Source organism: Polistes dominula, unplaced genomic scaffold (assembly GCF_049000335.1).
Source record: "Polistes dominula isolate Pdom_NZ unplaced genomic scaffold, Pdom_raw_medaka contig_28, whole genome shotgun sequence".
NCBI classification, from domain to species: Eukaryota; Metazoa; Arthropoda; class Insecta; order Hymenoptera; family Vespidae; genus Polistes; species Polistes dominula.
This window is the reverse complement of record NW_028300879.1, coordinates 2,398,727-2,405,000: the sequence shown is the minus strand read 5'-3', so window position 1 is coordinate 2,405,000 and position 6,274 is coordinate 2,398,727. Positions and strand designations below refer to the sequence as shown.

Here is a 6,274-nt window from a genome sequence, read left to right as displayed (position 1 = left end):
GTTACAACGCGAATAACACAAATAGCCATACACGTTTGAAAAAACGTACACGCCGTAATCTTTACCAAAATACATACATATATATATATATATACATATATACATAATTAACACGCGCATGTAAATACACACGTTCGAAGGAGACACCCGTACGCGCACTATTCAGTTATACATATATATATATATATATACAGACATACTTACTCATATACAAATACACACAACTTACATATAAAAACAGCGAAAATAAAAAAAAAAAAAAACCACCTGTACATCGTAGCCATACGCGTAGTAAAAAAATAGCGGCGAAAGAAACTTAAAAAACGAAAAACGCTCTTCTAGACGTAGTGTCTAGCCTAGTCTAGCTTGTCGGTCACTTAAGTTTTCGAGTAAGAGGAAGAAAAAAATTGACAAAAAAAAAACAAGGAAACAAAATGTCGTCAGGTGAAAAAAATAGCACAGTAAGAAGTTATATCCTGAAAAAAGCATACCAAAAAAAAGCACCGTTATACCACGGCGTTACTACACGCACACCGCGCACACAGCGCACATCGCGCACAATATTAACACGCGCCGCGGCTGCTGCCACCCTTCATCCCTCTCTAATCGTTCGCCGAAATCTCCACCTTGAATTCGGAGATTCTACGAGAGCCCTTACAACGTGTCTGTCCGATACAAAAGCAATTTTTGTCGTCATACCTACGACGACAATTTTTACTATCGCCGTCGTTTAAAGCTTTTTTCAACAAGCTACCTACCGCTTCAACCTTCTGAGCCTTTATTGAATGATGATATTCGCGAGTTACGATTAAATCTAATTTCTTTTTTTCTCTCTCTCTCTCTCTCACACACACACTCGATCAATTTTTTCTACTCCTTTCCTTTTCCGTTCCATCATTTATTAAGTGAAAACTTCTTTACAATGGGTGTGATTTGAAAAAATGAAACGCGGTGATGTAGTGTGAAAATGAAACCGGGATGTAGTGGGGGAAAGAATTCAATTTATATCATTATTTATAAAAATATTTGATTTGCAAACATTTTTAAAAGTGTTTTATTATTTACTTTCTTTGTAATTATTATAAAAAATGCGCGCCTGTGTGAATGCAACCCTCCAGACACACTTTTGAAAATGTTCCTTGCGAGCGCCACCTGTCGAACGGAATTTTTGTCTACCCGAAAGATAGGCAACCCGTCATACATACGTGTATAAACAGTTTTGATTGCAAAAAAATTTCGTCCCAGTAGATGGCGCTCGCAAGCAACATGTTCAAAGTGTGTCTGGAGGATTGCATACGAACAGGCGCGCATTTTTATAATTAAATTAATAATTAAATAAATAATTACAAATTAAAAGTACAAATAATATTATAATAATAATATTATATAATAAATTATATCCTTGAAGCTTTTTTTTTTTTTTTTTTGAAGGTTTCACTTCTAACTTGTGGGATATACACACACACATGTTTTTTTATTCCCTCCTCCTTTTCCACTTCCTATTCCTCCCGCAATAGTAAAACGCAATTCGAAATTCGCTGACACACGATTCTACGCATCGCAGATTTTCTTCTAACGGAAAACTTATCGAGTGATAGCCGACAATCATTGAAGAAACATAACTTTAGAAAAGTCCTCTCGTTCTTTTCTCGTCGGGGATATTATACGATATGTATATGTATGTAGTAGGAGGTTACGTGATATGTCTCTTAACGAGGATTTTCCATAAGAGAGATCTACTAATACCCTCGCAAAAGAGTTCCATCTCGCTAGATAATCGATAATATTATATTTTATATTAATTTATCACGCACCAAATCATTCTCCGTTTATCCATCGTTAATCGATTAACTAACAACTCAGCAGATTACAGCTCATCGAGCTCTCCGTCAGAGATTTTCTTAACGATATAATATGTATATGTATCAACCTAATTATGTACATACCATGCTAAGACAAGCGAGGTGCAATCGTCCTTTTCATTATTATATTTTTTTATTAAATTATACTTTTATGAGATAAGCGTAGAATATGTCTATCTTGGTCGTCGTCGTTGTCGACGTCGACGTCGTCGTCGTCGTCGTCGTCGTATGCGTTTTTACTCTAAAAAGAAAGAAAGAAAGAAAGAAAGAAAGAAAGAACAAAAAAAAATAAAATTAACTAAAAACATAACAAAAAAGAGAAAAAGCAAAAAAAAGATATAAAAAGAAAAAAAAAAGAACAAACAAATGAAACGAAATCTTCTCGTCTTTGTGATCCATCCGTTCCGGCCGAATTCATGGACAAACCCTTTGATGCTAGTAATTACACTTTGTAAAGGGAAGGAGGGCAGCAGTCAGGCCAGTTGGTAAATACTTTAAACGATTCGCGGAGAATTACACTCCGAATAATAATGCTTAGAATTTAGTGACACGAATGTTTTAAAACGAAAACGAAAACACTATTTCATGAAAATAATGCAGATAAACATTTGCGAGTGAAAATAAAAAATAGAAAAAAAAATAAAAATAAAAAATACATAAAAATATAAATTAATAAATAATGAAAAATAACAAAAGTAGGAGCCGTTAAGCATAGGACATAAAAGTAATAATATATATTACGCGAAAGACTACAAAAACAAGACGTGCACATCTATATAATATACATATATATATATATATATATATATGATATAAAAATATAATATCATATATATATATATATATGTATATATGATACAGAAATTATGTATATTATATATACATACATATGTAAGAAAATAAAGCATAGCCGACAACTAGAAAATATATCGAATATAAACAAAATGATATATATATATATATATACACACACATAAGCTTAAAAAAGAATGATAGGGAAAAGGCGTACGTGGTGACATTATAAAATGAAAATGAAACCAAAAAAAAAAAAAAAATAATAATTAACATAATGCGTGTAAATGCGTGACTCGCGAGATAAACCAAACACTGTGTTAAATACTTTTAGCCGTAAGCGAGAATGAAAGAACTCGAAATACAATTCGAATCGTATATAAATTGTAAGAAAATAAATATAATATATAAACAACATCACAACAAATAACACAAACACTTTATAGCTAGCCTGTCGGACCCCCTGAGCCCTTATACATATACATATATACATATAGATATACATATACATATATAATATATTACATATATATGTATACTTATACGTATATATATATATATATTGTATGTGATATATATGTATAAAAATATAAGTATATATAATACGTGTAATGTATGGAATAAAAGAGAACGAAAGAGAGGGAGAGAGTACGAACGAGTGAAAGAGTGTGAGAGAGAGCGAATAAAAGAGACACAGCGCGCCTCGGTAGAACAAAATAAACAAAAATAAATAGATAAATAAATAAAAGTCAAAGAAAAATAAAACCGAGAGAGAGAGAGAGAGAGAGAGAGAATGAGAAAGAGAGCAGGGGAAAGAGTAAGAAAACATACAGAAAAATTAATATTATTAAAGAAAATAAACCCAAAAAAAAAAAAAGATAAAAAAAATAAATAAAAAAGCCTCAAAAAAATGGAGAGGAGGAGGAGGAGGAGGAGAGTTGCTATTAAAAAGACACACAAAGAAATAATAAAAATAAAAATAAAAATAAAAATAAAAATAAAAGACAAATTTAACGGTAATTACGATCGCGTCCGATTCATTACAGAGAAAAAAACACCTACGACGTTCCTTCATTTTTTCGTAGTTTTTCGTACGAGAAGACGACGAGCGCGTTACGAGCCTCCACGCAATCGGTCCACCCCCATCCAACCCCCACCCACGAACCCGGCGCGGCATGCGGCATATCACTTACGACCGTACGCTAAGGAGTTAGGTGCCTTTTTCCACATCGTTATGTGTGCGTGTAATTCTTGGAGGGGGTAAACGAGGATGTTAACGCGAGAGAACGAAAACGAACGAGAGTGAGAGAGAGTGAGAGAGAGAGAGAGGGAGAGAAAGGAAAAGTGTGCGAAAGTGAGAGAAAGAGAGAGAGAGAGAGAGAATGGTAATTATCATTTCAAAGGTAAACGCCAAGCAGAAAGATAACAGGATGGAAAAGAAAAAAAGTATATAATAAAATGGCAGTAAAGTAAGGAGTTCGATGGAAGAAAGGCCGGTTTCTGACATCCATCCATCGTGCATCGTCCGATTTTTTTCCAAAATGTTGCGCGGAAGAAGTTTCGCTCTCGAACGTGCTGTGTGTATATGTATCTGTATATGTGTAGTTTAAAATGAGAGGAGACAAAACGGATGCGCATGGGAAAAGAAACGGACCATGCACGACGAAAGCAACTAAAGAAGAAAAGAAAAAGATAAATGAGAAAATAATAAAAAGAAAAAACAAAAAAACAAAAAAAAAAGGGATAAACGAAAGTGAAAAGGGTGAAAATATAGAAAGGAAGAAAAAAAGGGAAGGAGGGACGGGAGGGAAGCGTATTAGAAGAGAGAGGGTGTAAAAATGGCGTTCGAGCGCGCTTACGCGATTTAAGTAACGTATACTTGCGTGATTCAAAATGAGAAAACGGCCCGCGGGGTCCCATGGCAGCCTCGTTGCGTATAGTTAAAACGGCGAAGAATAGAAATGGAGTTAAATAGGAAAAAGAGGATAATGATAAGGAGAAAGAGGAGGAGGAGGAGGAGTAGGAGGAGGAAGAGGAAGAGGAGGTGGTTATGTGAGCGCGAGCGCGCGCTCCAGTAGTACATGTACCGAAAGAGAATTTCGTGAAACAACGCTGAGTGTAGCCTGTATAATGTACATGTAATTTGCCACAAATACACGATAAACGGATAGTCGATAATACACACATGTATCCACTCTTACATGGAAACACAAAGATATGACATATAATACACACATCAAAATATATATACATATATATATATAACATGCATATACACACAACACATACACTACATACACTACTTAGTACATTACCGAAGTCAAATGCACACAACTACGCAGCATATACAAACATATATACACTTACGCGTGCTGCACGTACGAAAGTGCGTTGATATAATAAGGGAACGAGTAAAAGTGTGAGAGAATGAGAGAGAAAGAGAGGGAGAAATAGGAAAAGCATGCAACGAGAATAAAAAAACTTAAGTAAAAAAAGAGAGAGAGAGAGAAAGAGTGGAAGAAAGAGAGAGAGAGAGAGAGAGAAAGAGAGAGAGAGAGAGATACCTCTAGAGACAAGTCTCACACGTACAATAGAATCGCGAGACGCCCTGGGACGTGCGTGAGAAAAACGTGTATGATATTATATATATACATAAACATAGCATATAAAGTATATTATAAAAACAAAAATGATGAATATAAATAAAAAATATATATATAAATACTATATGAGAAAAAGTAAACAAAGTATAAATATGAATAAAGTATATAAACGAAAATATAGGATAAAATACGCTTAGGCTTAAGGACATAAGATATTATTATGATGATGTATGGTTGGTTTATAATGTAAAATATATTATAGAAAATGTATTCTACCTGTCTACTTCTCTCAATATTGCTACCAAATCCCCTTCTACGCCATCGATTATAATAGTCCGAGAAGAGCGGTCAAGGTAAGGTAAATCGAACAGCTTTTTTAACGTTTGCTAATTTATTACACCCTTTTCTTTTCTCATTCCTTCCACCGAATTCCAAGTTGAATATTTTTTGTCCATCAAAGTGCTCCGCTAATTCTCTTACCTTCACACACTTCACGACCCTCTCTCTTAGCATAGAAAATTTAAACTTATGTTAAACGTAGCTCTCTCTTCAATCTTACCAAACACTCAGGAACCAACAGCAGTACCACCCCTTAAACCGAACCCCCAAGACCAACAATTCTGTACAGTGTTAATACGTACAAACTGATACGAGGGTTAAAATTAAGATAGAAGACGACGCTTGGAAACTAAGAACATTGCAGATTAGTAGATTACGTTTACGGCTCGAGCAATCCCGTGACTCGAAGATTAACGACACAAAGCTGCGCATAAGTTCCGTCTGACATTATCAAGCCCATCGTTCCAACAGAGAGAAAACGGTGGACATAGTTTAAGCTTTTCTCTTTCTCTCTTTCTCTCTTTCTCTTTCCATTTCTCTTTCTCTCCTTATACGTTTCTCGCGGTCGGATTAATCCCATCGGGCCGGAATGATTTACGATAAATGGAATTACGTTTAAGCGCAGACCAATAACGGCATGGCGTGCATTCGAAATTAATAGGTCAAGAGCGACGACAT

The 6,274-nt window shown here is 34.8% G+C and overlaps 1 protein-coding gene across 10 annotated transcripts in view; it reads left to right on the top strand.

Annotated features, from left to right (window-relative positions):
* The window catches only part of LOC107065093 (nucleolysin TIAR), a 418,517-nt gene extending 412,990 nt beyond the window's left edge, over positions 1-5,527 (top strand). For all 10 annotated transcript variants that reach the window (XM_015318424.2, XM_015318423.2, XM_015318426.2 and 7 more), the window contains one exon: positions 1-5,527. This exon is cut by the window's left edge. The gene's annotated coding sequence lies outside the window, so the exon portion shown is untranslated.
* Positions 5,528-6,274: the final 747 nt, after the last annotated feature.